We start from the raw sequence: 16,920 nt of genomic DNA on the forward strand, positions 1-16,920 counted from the left end.
GATTGTGAATATACATTTATTTCATCTTTTTAAAATCCATTGAGTGCTCTCGTTATTCCTTTGATTTGAATTTCCCCACTAATGTAAATTAAACGGCTACTACCTGCTCTGGTGAGCTGCAGCTTCTTTTGAGGGAATATCCAGCACTCTTGTCCCACCAGTGGCCTTGACCTTGACGTAGAAGGTGATACGTGCAGGGGAGAAACGTCAGATGATACCCCGACTGATACCCCGAACCCCCTCCATCTTTGGACTGGCAGGGGATATCCAAATGGCAACAGCAACTGGAACAAGCGTGTCCTGTTGGTGGAGGGTAGTTTCACTTATCATATATATTCTGGTGAGTGTGTTGCATGATTTGAGGACATTTATCATTGATTAAGGGACAGGGGTCCCTAAATGTCTGTACTTTGAATGCTCTTTGAATAAATTTGGACTGCACTAGTGGGCCTCTATAACTAAGCTGTGCTTATTGGATGAATACTTTGGGTATCCCAGTCCCCACGAGAGCTAGCCTTTCACTAGGAGGCACAGAAGTTCACACAACCTCCATCTACAAGGCCTTGCAGCAGACCTAAGACGACTGCCATGCCAAAATGAGCTGACGACGACTCAAGGGGAATTTGAGTTTAGTAAGGCATTTGATGCTCTCTGTATCGCCTTCTGGGCCAATACATAGTCACGTCAGCAGGAGCAAACACTTACCTTACCTGGAAATTCCGGGGGAGCTTTAATACACAGCTCGCCTTCTGGGCCAAGAGCCAAGATGGATGCTATGTCCATCAGCCATCCACAACCCTGGGGGACTGTCGAGGGAACCCTACAGGGCTATGGTCCGCTGAAGATGGAGGGCTAGGTGGTGTAATGGCACTGGCTTACACACCAGCCTGGGCTTGGAGAGCAGTGGGGTTGACGTGCCTCTGTTCTGACATTGGAGTTGTCGGAGATTTATGTGTGTGGCAAAGAGGAAGCAGCGGAGCCATCCAGCCCTCATTATTGGACAGCAGAGTCAGATCCCAGCTAGATCAGGACTGTGGTATAGGCTGAAGCTAGACATTGACTCACTTTAATGCAGCTGAGCATGGTTATAATTTTTCCTTTTAGCATCATTTCTATAGCTTTGCCTTACTTGCATTGCCAGTTTGTGTTTAGTTTGCGAGTCCAATGCCTAGTAGCATATTAACCTAGAGATTGTATTGTCTTATATGACACCACTCGGTGTCACCATTTTTACACTCTCCTGCATCAATTATTATTTGCCCACACACTTTCGAGGCATTGCTTACCTAAGGACCTCAACCCTCACTCACCTCTCAACCAAACACGTTATTATATTATATTATACCTACTCACGAGCGCAAAGCCTGAGACCCATATTTAATCTATTACACTTTATATTGCGTGCCTGGGTGTCGAATATGCATGGCCAGTTTCACATTTTGTTATTTCAGAATTATTGACATGCTATTCTTGCATGTTTATTAAACACTAAAAAGAACAGTTTCATAAGGAGTATGTGTACCTAATGTGGTTGTGACAACTTATCAAATGTTCTAATTGCTATTCTCTTATTTGTACTGTTTGACCTAATGTCTCAATAAAATAAAGAATTACAAAAAAAAAGGATCAATGCAGATTTTGCCATCACAAAGTCTCTACTGCACTACTCGTACAAAGGTGACGCATCACTGTCACGGTTTGGGGATTTTGCCGAATTCGCAAAGTCCCCCAATGGTGACATCGCCACTAGTGGTCAGGTGGCCGGGGGACAGGTAAAGGTGAGTTTACTTACCTGAACCTGCTCCTTGCGGACACTGTAAACGTGATCTCGCACATGCATGAGAGTACAGCATTGAGGTCTATGGGGGATTCCGTGAGATCAAGCTTCTAATTTGGGGGGGGGGGGAGGGATAGAGGAAGTGTCACTTTAATGTGGAGGATTTGGGGGATGGTGGGTTAGAGACAGTGTCACTTTAATGTAGATGATTTGGTTTTGGGCAAGTCAAGGCACCAGAGGTGAATGCAGGAAATGTTACATGTTAAGTAGGTCAAGGTCACAGCAGGCAGTTCAAAATGCAGCCCCAAAAAACAAATAAAGGAGCTTGGGTAAAACGGTTGTATGATTCAAATCAACTGAAAGAACAAGAAGCTGAACATGAGGTTTCAGAAATGAAATGGTAATTATGTAGTTGGCTGCAGGCATCATTGCAAAAATATTTTAAGGGAAGAGCTGAAATGGAATAGAATGTAGCAAATAAACTCGAGTCGAGATCGCTGCTAGGGCATGGCATTCATTTTCAAGAACCCCTGGATGCCAATACTCGACACAAGAAGCTTGTAATAAAATTGTCTATTTTATAAACCCTCTGCTCTCTGCCAGTTCTTTAGGAGAACTTTGAAAGTTTTACTTTGCAAACATTTAGTAATATTTCAATTTTTCTTTAGGACGTGTGGCCTGGGACGGTGAAGAAATTTTAAGGCAATTAGATTTTACTAGATAGATAGATAGATAGATTTTACACTGCCTATTGTCCTTGACTATAATAATAAAAACAAACAAATAAAAAGACTAATCCGGAATAACTGGCACCTTTTGAAGGAAGACCCTATACTAGGAAAAATCATCCCAGATCGGCCAAAAATTATATTCAGAGGAGCCCCTAATCTGAGAATGCATCTCTCACAGAATTACACAAAACAGAAAAAGTCTGAAGTAATAAACAATTTTATGAAACACAAAAATGGATTTTTTAGATGTAATTGTTGTGTAGCCTGCAGAAAAACTAGTAAAACCGATCGATGTATTTATAATTTTAAATCAAATAATACAAACAAAAGTTACAATATTAAAGACACAATTACATGCATGAGTAAAAATGTCATATACCTACTAGAGTGCCCTTGCGGACTACAATATATAGGAAGAACGATAACACCATTAAAAATCAGAATTGGAAAACATTGCCGCAATATAGAAAAAGGGCTAAAAACCTACCTGGTATCCTCACACTTTGAGCAACATGGCAATGATCCACGTCACCTAAAATTTATGGGTATTTCGAAATTGTCTCAACACTGGAGAGCTGGTGATATAATTAATAAATTGGGCAAAAAAGAAATGGAGTGGGTCTATTTTTTAGACACACTCCACCCAAAAGGTTTGAATGCAGAGTTTGACCTTTTTAACTTTTTATAGTATTTTTATTATATATTTTTTATATTTTTTTACTATATATCTCTGCATATTATTTTATTTTACTTGTTCTATTGTCCACACACCACCTCTTGAGTACCACTTTAAGAACTCTTATGCATGGTTCACTTTATGCATGGTATTCTAAAACTATGTCCATCATCCTTTTTTATATATTTGAATATATTACTTTTACTTCATGTATAATATGTTGGCCACCTTTTTGATATATGCCCCTGTTGTTTCTTTTACTATAATAGTGTTCACCCCTTATGTATTTATATACATGCCCATATTTTTATGTCTGATATCTATACATATATTTATAATCTCTGCTTATTGGTTACTTTTTTAATATATACCACAGAGGTTCTGATATATTATTATGCTTACTTATCTATTCTTTATTCTCTATTTGTATTTTTCCCCCGTATATACTGTACCCTATATCGGCAATTTGCCAAACTACAATTCCCATACTACTATGTATTGCGATACGTCACTTCCGGGTGACGAAATCGTGTATATGGGAAGGAGGACAATACGAACTACATGCCCCATGGAGCACTGGGAGTTATACTGACGTCACTTCCGTGTTGCATACAACACAAATGAAGGGAGACTACATGTCCCAGCATGCCACGGAAAGATGCGATGACGTCACTTCCGGGTGACGTGTGCGACCCGGAAGTAGGAAGCGGAATCACACCAGGACCACATTTCAGCAATCAGGGACACCTATATAAGCGGATTTTATCCATACTTGGACTTGATACTTCTGAAGAAGCCCTAGACTGGGCGAAACGCGTTAAGTAGATTTTGTTCTATTATAGACATATTTTATATTTAAATAAAGTTACAGTTTTTACTACTTTATTTGCTGTTCCTGATTTTCCTGAATCCTGGCATATATCCATTTGTGGGGATTATACCACCATATGCTGTACATACTAGAGCAAGATATTTGCTCTGAAATCTGTAAGTAGGATATTTTTCCTTTTTTTTTTTTTACCAACACTGTTTGTTATACATACTATACTATTGGATCCTATCTTTATTTTTTCCATATACTACTGTGGAGGATTGGACCCTGCACTGCACCATCACTTGACATCCTGAGACGGGGATTGTACCGTCTAGGCGCTATACGGCAGAGCTCTGAGTAGCTCTGCAAAGTGTGAGTTAGTCTTCTATATAGTTTCAACTACTCTCACTTGCTTGATATACTGCACTATTATTGTTTTGTATTTTTCTATTGAAGGTTCCATACATCCCTTATTATAGGACAATTTGTATGTATACATCTTCATTATTACTTGTACTGTTTGGGCGCGGTTTACCACTTTTTTCCTTGTTTGTTTCACTATTCTGAGTAGGCGTTGGGAACTCCTACTCGGTTCACTGCTGCCCACCTCTAGTTTATTTAGTGAGCGCCTATTACTCCTGTTTTTACTAATTATTAACCTACGGAGAGACGTTTATGTTCTAAGGAAAGTTATTTAGAATAGATTAAATGTATTAACAGCATAAATTACACACAACACATTTACAGTAATGTAAACTCATTTTATTGCTTTGGTGCCAGGTAATAAATTAATATGCTGCAATTGACACTTTTTTGGTTAAGGAGAAAAATGGCTATAAAGACCGAGAAGGGGCCTGGGATTGCAGTGAGGGACTGTTCGTCATAACGATGGTCACTTGAGTCATACTAGGCGGCCTGTGTATATTGGACATGTGCAATTTGTTTCTTTCTGAATTGAAATTCAGCCAAATTCGGCAATTTGTAAGTGTGGGAATATTTGAATCGACTGAAAACAAAATGAAGATAAACATACCCATAACGAATGTAATATACAAATGTGTTTGCTATATATATGCTTATAAAATAAGTTTTAATAGAGATAAAGTATATTGACCATGTGTATCAGTTAAAATATATATTTCGGGGTGCTCCTATTTTCTGTTTCTAGATGGGATCCTTCCCAACAGAATTATTTTTCTTGTAAACGGCATCTTTTATTAAGAGGTATATTTTATTTATTAATGTGACAGTATAAGTATCATTATTAGTTTTTGATTGTACAGTATAACTACCTCAGAATATAACAAGATTGTACAGGACTCAGTATGCATACATTGTAACAATGTATTTAAGAGAGTTAATGACAGTTCGACTATGGGAGGATACTTAAACACTCCCTAATCTGGGCACCACTAGACTTTGTGAAAGCCCGGAAGTAGGGTGAAACACGTAAGTCACATGGTCTATGACCTCAAGCAGCTGAGAGTGGAGGAAGATGGACGGATCCCCAGTGAATGGGTAACTAAACTGCCAACTCAGAAGCTACCACTCACAAGTGTTTCATTCTTTATTTAAATATAAAAATATATAAAGAGCATACTGCTTCTGGTATATAAAGAAAGTGAGAGCCAGCACTTGGTGGTGGTCTGTGGAATAACATATTGCATAATTTGAGTCTGTTTGATTTTTGTGCAGGGTATTCCAAAATAGACCTAGGAATCACTGTATATACACAGTCACGTAGCCATTCAAACTTAGGGCAATATTGTGTGTCCCCAGAACAGGAATAAAGAACATACTGATGCTGACATCCAATCAAAAACAGACGCTGTATATCCTGGGAAAGATGCTGGTCTCTAAAGAAGGTGAGCGTCCACACACAGAGATGCATGATGGTGGTCTGTGGAATTGCACAATCGGAGACTGTTGATTTTTGTGCAGAGTGCTCCATAAATGTTCTGAATATCGCCGTATTTACACAGTGTCACAGCAATTCATACCTGTGGAAGTACTTTGTGACCCCATATCAGGTGAGAGCATTATCAATAAGGGTGTGTGGTGGTCGCAATCGCAAGAGTTGCTAAGCCATTGGATGTTTTAATATTTTACGTATGACCTGTTCAGAGCCTTAAAGGAAAACCACATTTAAACGGACTGGAAATGTTTGTACCTAAAGAAACATTCCATTTACATTCTATTTAGGAACTGTCATCAATATTTTGCGCCAACTCATGGCATATATATTTTGTTGTGTGCGAATTAAGATGATTAGAAGAAGGCTGCTCATTATTTAGAGAATTATTATAGTCATATAGAAATAGTGGTATTTGAAGAAAAAGCCCCTTAGATAAGATTCGATTAATCACATATCTGATTCACAATGTTTAAAAGAAACGTTACAAGCAATTCCAGTTTGAATTCCGCTCTGATCCCTTGAGTAGTAGCCTTTAGGACTAGGTAGAAGGAAGCTTTAGTAAGATTTCTTTAATACAGTTATCACCTCAAACTAAGGGTTGATTATTTGCATGTAAATAAACTTATGTAGAGATGATGGAGGTGTTTCTGCCTCCCTCCCCCCACACTTAAAATTATCACCTTAACAAAGTTCAGTTAAGAAATGCACTTTATTTATCAGTTGGCCAAAGAATCTTTCGGCTAAGGTCTTCACTACACCGCTAATGAACTAGTGGCATCTTGTCCACATTCATTTTATTACAATAGGCTCAACAAATCCACTTTTTTTTTTATTAGCTCTCTTTGTTTGTTAGGAATTCACGTGTTACCTCAATATAACTCTATACTGATGTCCACTTTTTTCTTATACATACATGTATGTCAAGAGCAAAATGTTTTGTAGGATTTATTTGACTTGTGTCATACTGTGTAGACTAAGTGGCTATATCTTGCTCAGAAATGTTCTTCGGTTTCAGAATTGCATCATTCATATCAATCTTTCTATGTTACACACTTCTACATGTTTTTAAGTGCACGGATGATGATCATAAAAATGGATGCTGACCTTCCGGGAAGCCTCTCTGCAGTGTACTTCAGCTATCTCTTGCATTTCACAGGAGGCGTTTTAAACTCCATTTATTCTGGAATAATGATCCTGCAAAAGCTCTGGTCAGACTCAGGCGGTGGTCGAAAGAAACAGATGAACAAAACCGGATTACCTTGTATCCCATGTTTTCTAGATACAATAACAGCAAGAAATCAGTATCTACTAAACATAATGACTGCATATTTATTGTTGTGGTTTATTTTTTGTTTTTTTTTTATAGGGCTTTTTTGCTTTTTTAATAGTATAGTTACATAGGCTTAAAAGAGACATTGGTCCATCATGTTCAGCCTTTTTCACATCTGTTTTTGCTGTTGAGCCAAAAGAAGGCAACAAACTATTTGAAGTGCTTTCCAATTTTGCAAAAACATATGAAAAAAAAAATAGTTCTTGACCCCAGATTGGCCGTCCGAGATTTCCTTGCATTTTTTTCTACATTAAATGTAATCTGCCATTTAAGTGCCCAATCCCCCAATCTGTCTAAATCCCTCTGCAGCGATGTAATAGCCTGCTCACATTGTATTACTTTACAGAGTTTTGTTTAATCTGCAAACACTGAAACATGACTTCCAATGCCTATTTCAAGATCATTTACAACTATGTTAAATAGAAGCAGTCCCAGAACAGAACCAGTACAGAACATTCTATACTCTATCTTTAAGTCAATGTTCTACCCAAGTACAAGACTTTTTGATCTAGACCAATTTCGTTTAGTTTTAACACTTACCTATTTTGTGTAACCATTACAAACACCTTGGAAAACTCCAAGTAGATCACATCCACTGCAACACCCTTATCTATACTTCTACTTACTTCTTCGTAGAATGCAATAAAGTTAGTTTGACATGACCTATGTTTCATAAAACATTGGTGACAGAAGTTAAAGGAGCACTATAGTTCCAGGAAAACAAACTCGTTTTCCTGGCACTATAGGGTCATTAGGTCCCCCCCACCCTCAGGGCCCCCCTCCTGCTTGGCTGAATGGGTTAAAACCCCTTCAGTCACTTACCTTTCTCCATCGCCGGGCTCCCTCTGTGTTGGGGAACTCTCCACCCCCCTGCCGACGTCAGATCCGAATGCGCATGTGCAGCAAGAACTGCGCGCGTATTCAAACAGCCCATATGAAAGCATTACTCAATGCTTTCGTATGGATGTCCAGCGTCTTCTCACTGTGATTTTCACAGGGAGAATCGCGGAAGCGCCTCTAGCGGCTGTCAGTGAGACAGCCACTAGAGGCTGGATTAACCCTCAGGTCTGTAATTTTCAGCTGCAGGGTTAAAACTAGAGGGACCCGGCACCCAGACCACTTAATTGAGCTGAAGTTGTCTGGGTGCCTATAGTGGTCCTTTAAGCTCACAGGTCTATAATTTTCAGGCAAATAATTTGAACCCTTTTTGAATATAGCAACCACATCTGCCTTTCTTCAATCCTCAGGTACAATTTCGAATCAAATACTGAAAGATTAAAACCAGAGGTTCCCTTATTTCCACACTTAGCTCCTAAAATACTCGTGGGTGAATGCTGTTAGGCCTTGGAGCTTTGTTTACATTTACTTTCTTTAGTTGATGTAGCACCTTTTCTTGAGTGTGTACTCACACGACACTCAGGGCACTGAGACCCTCACTGTATGTGCTCACTGTATGTGTTGCCCTCAATGGGCTGGCCTGCTTGATTGGAAGACTTGTCAATAATGTATGGGAACCCACCCCTTTCCAGGTGTGTCTACCCCCTTTGGATTGGACTAGTGATGCAATTGCATCACTGGCTCGCACTTCATTGCCTCTTTTCCAACGGCATCACGCTTCTCCGTAGGCCAGTGTTGGGGGTAAGTTCCATATCTGTAACTTTTTTTTTTTTTTTTTAATTCTTTATTTTTGCAGTGCTTAGATTTAACACACGCTTGTATCGCCACAATAGCGGGTACAAGCCGATGAATTAATACATATTTTACAGCATCATGGCATCATTAACAGCACTTTTTTTAAATGTGAAAACAAACATGGTTACACGGAAAGTCTACATATAGTGTTTAGTAGGATAGTAACTGGTTAATCCTGGAACCTGTGGAATTAATGCTAGGTGAACGTATCTAGCTCTTGCTTATAGTGTAAAGTATCATTGCTGTACTATCTAGACAAAGAAATGATTATGCTTAACAAGATATGAAGCCACTGGGAACAAGCTTTACCAAAAAATAACATTAATTTGCACTTAAGTTGAGTTTAAGTGGGGGTAGCAGAAAACTTAGATTGTGTCAATAAACTCACTGCTTGAAGGTTACTAAATGGTTAAGGAGTTTAAGCATTATTCAGCAGTGGGATGTTAACTAACCTCTGTACTATGCATGGTATTTAAGCTTGGTATCATGTTTTGCTATGCATGGATTTACATTTGCCTGACATTAGGTTATGCAGTAAATATATGTGAGTGACCTTAGGCTAGCAAATATACAATGTAGGCTAGGTGACTCCGTTATGCCTGGGTCTGAAACTCTCTCCCCGCACGGCTCCTTTGTTTCTAGCCGCGTTTAACCGATGCCCTCTGCTAATAGCCTCGGATCCCTGCCATATGGGTTACAAGAGTCCTGCTGTACTGTGCCTCTCCGGCCTCCAGCTGTAGTGCAGGTCCCCTCTCCGACCGTGTGGTTCTCTCGCGTTGCAGTGATGGCTTGTTGCCGTTTCTCGAGGAAGGTGAGGGCTGTCCATAGGAGCGCGTGGCATGGCCGGGTGTTTCTCTTGAGGAGCTGTGGCCTGCGTGCACTGCGGGGTATGCAGGAGCTTAGCTGCCCGATTTGGGTGTCTGTGTGGGACCTCCGCTTTGCCAACCGCCGTGCTGCTTGTGGTTTGAGCATGGGTCTATTCCTCTGGATGTTTATCCGCTTGGGGTTGGAGTGAGGTGTAGTCGCTTTGTTTCGGGAAGCTTTCCGGCTGCCGGAGTGGCTGGGTGTGCGCACCCCTGTATGGGCCCCCTGCCCCGAGCTGGGTGGATGGACTGCCGCTGCTACTTGTTTCTTTTTAGCAGGTGAGACGTTGTAGGGAGGTCTGAGTTGTAAGCGCCTCCAGAATGCTTGGCATATTTGCTCGAACCGGCGCTCGAATTGTATTCTCCAGCGCTGGAGCTCTGGGTCTTCGTTTTTCTGCTGCAAGTGCTGTGCGGCGGCCATCTTGGGCGCAGCGCGTGGCTCTCTGCTCGGTATGAGTGATTCTTGTGGTAGGTGAGAAGGAGTCCCAAGCGTGGACCGGGATATCCCCCACCGGTCCATAGGGGGGGGTGACGGGAGGACTACAGAGCCGCGCAGTGCGGGCCCCATGTCGGGGGATCGGCCGCCTCCCCCGGCACTCGGGTCTCTCGCCATGTTAGGCCTCAGTCGCGGATCTCGGCGATCCGGCATGAAAAGTGGCTTGCGTGACATCTGTGTAGTCAGCTTAGCTTTGCCTGTCGTGTGGTCGCCCAGTTTTATGTTTTCTGGGCTGTTTTGTGCCTTTTCGCCGTCGTTTAATGTTCTATAGAGCAGGAGCTGAGCCCACATGCGTCCACTCAGCTCGGCGTCCAGGCCCCGCCCCATATCTGTAACTTTTAAAACATTCTTAGACCTTGTTAGCATAAATCATACATTGGAATATACCATATACTGATATTTTTATGGATTCTCACATTTGAAACAGAATTGCAAAGGCAGCATACAAAAAATACTGCAGAATGAACATCTGATAAGTGACACTGCTGTCTGTGCAATTTTACATGTATTTGTATGGCATTCTGGTAAAGTCGAGGAACATGATCTTTCGGAGTCAATGCATCTCCATAATTGCTTTATGATGTGTCAATGATTCACAGCAGTATATGAAAAAAATCTGAACATGTATGTAAATCAAGAGGAACATGTGGGATTAGAACATTGCACATCACATCAGATCATCATTCTAGAAGAAAGCTGCAGTGGAAACAATGGTTACAATCTGTTATATAAGAATTGTGCAGTTTCCTGCCAGTTATTTCCATCAAGAGTCCCAAAAGGCCAAGAGAGTTTGCCTTCTGGGGATTTTCTTTTAATATGGCTCAGTTGTGTAAAGCATGAAGTATGGGAAAATAAATCCATCGAGGGGTAATGCCATCATGATAAACCGCAATACCAGAGGTCTCGTTTTTTTCATTAATGTCTTTTGAACCTTATGATGGCATTATTTCCCCATAATATATACACGGCCATACTGTATGTTATTTTACAGTATATTTTTAGTATATGGTTTGTGTCAGTCTTAGAGGTTGATGGTTAGTGTAAAGATAGTGGGTAGGATTTAATTGTTGCATAGTGTAGAAGTTCCTGTTTAGTGTTTGTGTGTAATGTATGGAAGGGGCTAATGTTTAGTGATAGTGTTTTATATTTAATGATAGTGTTCTATAGTGTAGGGGTTAACGTTTCTGCCCCTGACGACGGCGTCTAAATACGCTGAAACGCGCGTCGGGCTGTTTTCTTTAATTTAATTTGATTTCCTTCACTATGCACTGGGGTTATGGGTGGTAGCACTAGGACTTCGATCTTTTATTTAATCTAAGAGGTTTGGTAGGCATTAGCATGAGGCTACTGCTGAGGTAACAGGGTTCAGTCTGGTTAACATTTAGTTGTTAGCATGGAGCCTTAGACAGAGTGTACACCAGTTCTTTTAAAGACAGTGTTATGTACATGGATGGAGCTTACTGCTTGCCTAATCATATGCACTAGGTTAATATACACTCTTTTGGTTCCCACTTTGGACTACCTGTGAAGCGTTTGCAGGCAACAGGGATTTTTTCCCCCCCTTTTTCGTGGCAGTGTTTGACTGTCAGCGTGTTGCTTTTGACAGAGTTATTACCAGGTCAGTTTAGACTGTGTAGTTGATATGGATGGAGTTTATTGCTCGCTGGATACATGCACCAGACTAATATCGACTCTTTAACTCTCCGTTTGGGTTACCTGTGAAGTTACCTGCAACTCTACCTCTGGCAGTTAAGCCTACCTACTCTAGTATTAACTTGGTTGGAGTCAAAGTAATTTTTTAGCTTTTGTATTAATAAAGTATTGACTTTTAATTTCTTAGCATACCTAAGGGTTGTACTGCTTTTTCCTGGCACTATACCCATTTGGGCACGGATGTCGGTGAATTAGTATTTTTTCTTTTTTTGTGTTTACTAACGTTTAGTGATTATGTAGTGTGGTATAGTGCAGAGGATAGAAACACTCTAAGTACCATAGTCACTACAGCACACTATAGTGGTTACGGTGCAAGGATCGCCGTAGTGCCCCACTGTATAAGTAGCGAAACCCTTTGCTAAGCCTTTAATGTTTATTCACTGTGTAGTGTAGTGCAGTAATGTATTTGAGATTTTTGCTGCCCAAGGTCTTGTCAAGTCTAGGCACCTCATCATACACATACACACACATACACACACACACACACACGCATGCACTCTTCACTTACAAAGCATATGTTTAGGTTTATATATGTGTGCAAATGATGTACACGCATAAACGTATGTGTACATATGTATGCATGATATATGCAACCTCCTGTATATGTACTGGGAGTTACATCAGCTTGCTGCATTGCGTGTTGTCATTCAGGGGAAAGGTTAAAGTGGATGGCCGGTAATGTAACCGTATCATCTATATGGTTGTCCATAGTTAGATATGTCTATATGGTAATTTTATATTTTTCTCTTTATTGCACACTCTTGACCTGTATAAGTTTGCTTTAGTAAAGATGCTGGCCAAATTAAATTTCTGCTTCCGACAATTCCAAATTCAGGACACTTCTGTGTTTCCACAAAGTTTATGACCATTCTTCAGAACTCAGACATTGTTAATGCAACGGAAAACTGTATTGCTCCATATTACATTAACTATTCTCTGAATGCTTCTCTGATTTGTCTTAGTGAATAATTAAAGGGCAATTTCTTATAAAATGATGGGACTTTCCCAGATATTTACATTTCAGTTTATTTTTGGTTGTTAATGAATTACCCCAAATGCAAAGTCTAGCAATGCAATCACACTAAAGTATTAGTGATTAGTGACTACTGGCAATCTTGAATCACCTTAATTAACTGTATCAAGTGTTTGATAGCTAGGTGTGTTATAAAATATATCGCAAGTAATCTTTGTTGTGTGATTGGATTCAATATTATATTAATTAAATTATGTGTATGGTATAAGCTGTGATATCTTTTCAATTTCTGACTTTTTCCCGGGCAAATATTTACATGATTATTATTTAATAGCATAGTATTTCTCCTAAGTAATAAACATGACTTTTATGAAAATGTGCCTGGATCTCATGAACATCAGCCAACTATGCCAAACATTCCTTTGTCCCCGAAATACAATGATATCGTCTGTAAGTAAATACAGCTGTACAGATGATGCTTACTTTGTTGAGACTGTAATATCATAGAGATAGTAAAGGCACATGCCTCATCTTTATATCGTTCTGCACCTACATTAAAGGCAATACCAATAATACCAATATTTGTCTCAACTCACACTGTAGAAAAATCTTAAAAAAACACTCAATGCACCATAATCACTGCAGCCTGCTGTAATGGTTAGGATACTCGGAGTGTCCTGACACTCTCCCATGGTAAATAGTCAAACAGTCATCTGTCATTGCCTCCCTGGGGCCACAAACTCCTGCACGAAGCTTCTATTGGCTCCATTGAGCACTCTCATCCAATGAATAGCTCCCTGCACCGCTCGGCTTAATTCGGTGTTAGATATTTATGAAGATCATTTAAAAAACAAAAACAACAACTTTTTAGTTATTATTTATATAGCGCCATCAGATTCCGTAGCGCTGTACAATGGGTTATACCTCTTACTTGCTGTATCTAGTAATACCGAAATTGTCATTTATTTGTATAATACAAATTATATTAAAAGATGTGGGTTTTTTTTTATTGGTGGTGTAAACATGAAATTATATAAAAAGCAACTTGACCTCTAAATTGTGATTAAGAACAATTATCTGTACTCTGACAATATAAAGTATTACACACACTGGTCCTCGTACACTGTGACTTTGATAAAATAGAATTTGTTCGCTGATGTGATTTGCTTTGAAAGCCTTCACACGCTGCCTGTGGATACAATGCAATATGCTGGCAGTTGACTTTTGGGTTTGTTTTGTATTTTGCTTGGCTGTATATTGCCTTTGAAGTATTATGATATCCTTTTGATATATTTTTAATGCTGCAGTGATCCCCATCAATCAAGGGAACTTAGAACAAATCGAAATAACATTGTCGTCATTATGGCAGATTCCATCCTTTACGTGTTCACTTCAGATGTCAGCTAGTAATACATTGATACGAGGTGACTTTTTCACTGTTTTTTATCTCTTTTTTGTTTTTTAGAATACTTTTTTTTATTAGTGTAAAATGAGATCCATGTGTCTCTCACATACATAAAACCAAAGCCTATATAATCTCATTTCATTTTCAGATCTTTAGAACAGTGAAGGTTTCATTGCATTCCACTAAAAATTCACATGCTGTTTGTGAAATAATAATTTGCATTAAAGCATGAGTTTATTATGTAAATGTGGTATTAAACTAGAATATAAAAATGTATTATATTTTCCATTTATTGTATTATAAAAACAACAAAATGTCCAATCCGTGTATATGGTTCTATGCAAACATTTTCAGATCCTTCAACAATTCATTTTTATAACTGAATTATGGATGGTGCTCAGAAATTAATTCTAACAGATTGAAATCACTTTTTTTTAAGAATAATATTGATTTTAAGGTAAAACATTTCTTTAAGAAAACAAAAAACAAAAATCCCTAAAATATAGATATCTACCACAATTAAAAATATCTGTAAATTTTTTGTATACAAAAGTGTATACTTTGCTGTGCCTTGTTGTGCTGCATTGACAGCTTTATGTGTTAGGGGGTAACATTATGTGATCTATATTGCATACTGGGGGCATTATGGACACACAATCTTTCAGAGCTGCTCTGGTAAAAGCAATAAAAAAATAAATACCCTGTGATATATTTGAAGTTAGCATGTATGTAAGACATAGGTTTTGATGCAGCAGCTGTGATGTAGTTGGTGTTGGATATTGGGTGTGCCACAGGATAAGTAACTGTTGATGCGCCTGTCTTTATTGGTGAATGTCTTGTGGCATGCGGCTTCTGAGCAAGGTTATTTACTAAAATGTGTACTGTTGAGTATGCCAAGTCAATTTAAATTTTTTAGTAAAAATAACCAAATTGAAGGTATTTTCCAAGTCCGCTATTTTTTCAATGTAGCTATTCTATCATACAATTTGACATTTACTTTGAATTGCCCGCAAGTCATATTATAGTGATTAACTCTGGATGTGTCAGTATGTATTCATGTGTGTGATCTGTGAGCATTTTTCTTTATTGCTGTGCATTTTGCTGTTATTAAAGTTTAACAGGCACCGTAAAAAAAAAAAAAAAACGTCAGTGATATTAAAACGTCTCTGTTTTTTTTTGTTTTTTAAAGTAATATTTTATTATGTGTGCACTTTGTCCCCCATGGGTAATCTGTTTTTATTTATTTTATTTTTTTTGTTTTTTTTCTCAAAATAATTATTTCAAAAGTCATACAGAAGAAAAAGTAGGGAATTTCTCTTTGTGTTGACTCTCACAGAGTCCTTGAGAGTCAAAAAGCCACTGCAAGGCATGCATCCCAAGGTCCAGTGCGCACGCCTTAGGAAGGGCAAACGCGAGACTTCTCTCTAGCATGACCTTGGAAACAGGAATAAAGACTTGGGAAAACATAAAAAAAGTAAGGTTACTCACAATCACTGGGATGAGGGGTTCTAGGGGCACATATAAAGGCTTGGGGATAGGGAGAAGAGAAAGTGACAGAGATTCTTTAAATATGTTGCGTTAATTGTTGAGCAGAAACTAGATTCTTCAACTTAAATCTCCGAGTCATAGATTTGCTAATTTTAACAAGAATTATTTTAGTGTGGCTTCAGTGGCAATTAAATGTAAATACACATAGTGAGACTCTCCGGGCACTCTGAAAAAAAATGACATTATTAAATGAGTAGTCCTCTTTAGCAGCAGAATGGAACCTTGATCTTTGCTGATTGGTAGTAGGTAGACCAAAATGGATCAAAGGGAAAAGTAAGAAGTGGTGTGTAAGATATTATAGAATTCAGAACCCTTTACTCTCATAAAGCTGAAGGTTTGTACCAATCCTGAATAAATATATTTGAGTATCCAGTGCTATAGCTAAGACAATAGAAAGAATAGTGGCCTTTGATGAACTTACTGAAATTATAATGTATCACAATTAAAGCAAAATTCAGACTATAGAGAGCATTCAATGGAAATCACATTCGGAATGAATTAGAAATAGAAAGAGGTTTGAATACTTCAAGAATTCAAAACAACCAAATACCTTCAAATCTCTGGAATCCTATTCTTATTTATGTTTATAAAGAAAAACAAGTACTTAATTAATAGTTTTTTTTTTTTTTAACTTTCTGTAGCTTAAAATGGCAATCTAATTTCCATGACATCTTTTCGTGGTTGAATTGTTGATAATACAAAAAGTAAGAACTGGGATTTGTGATGGACCACTACGTAGTAAGCGATAAAGGATAGAGCCACGGACTTTCTGAACTGAATCCCAGATACTCGGCCATTCAAGAAAAGTGAGCTTCCAAGATCCTTCTTATTTAACAATGGGGAGTGGATGCATAACTCTAGAATAGTCATGAGTGAAGAGCAAATTAGAATAAGGGATATCTTAGTAGGATAAGGGAATAGACTATTTACATAACTGGGCTAAGACTTTGGATGTAGTCATGGAGGGAAATCTCTCTTTTGTGGAGT

Source organism: Pelobates fuscus, chromosome 6 (genome assembly GCF_036172605.1).
Source record: "Pelobates fuscus isolate aPelFus1 chromosome 6, aPelFus1.pri, whole genome shotgun sequence".
In the NCBI taxonomy this organism is placed as follows: domain Eukaryota; kingdom Metazoa; phylum Chordata; class Amphibia; order Anura; family Pelobatidae; genus Pelobates; species Pelobates fuscus.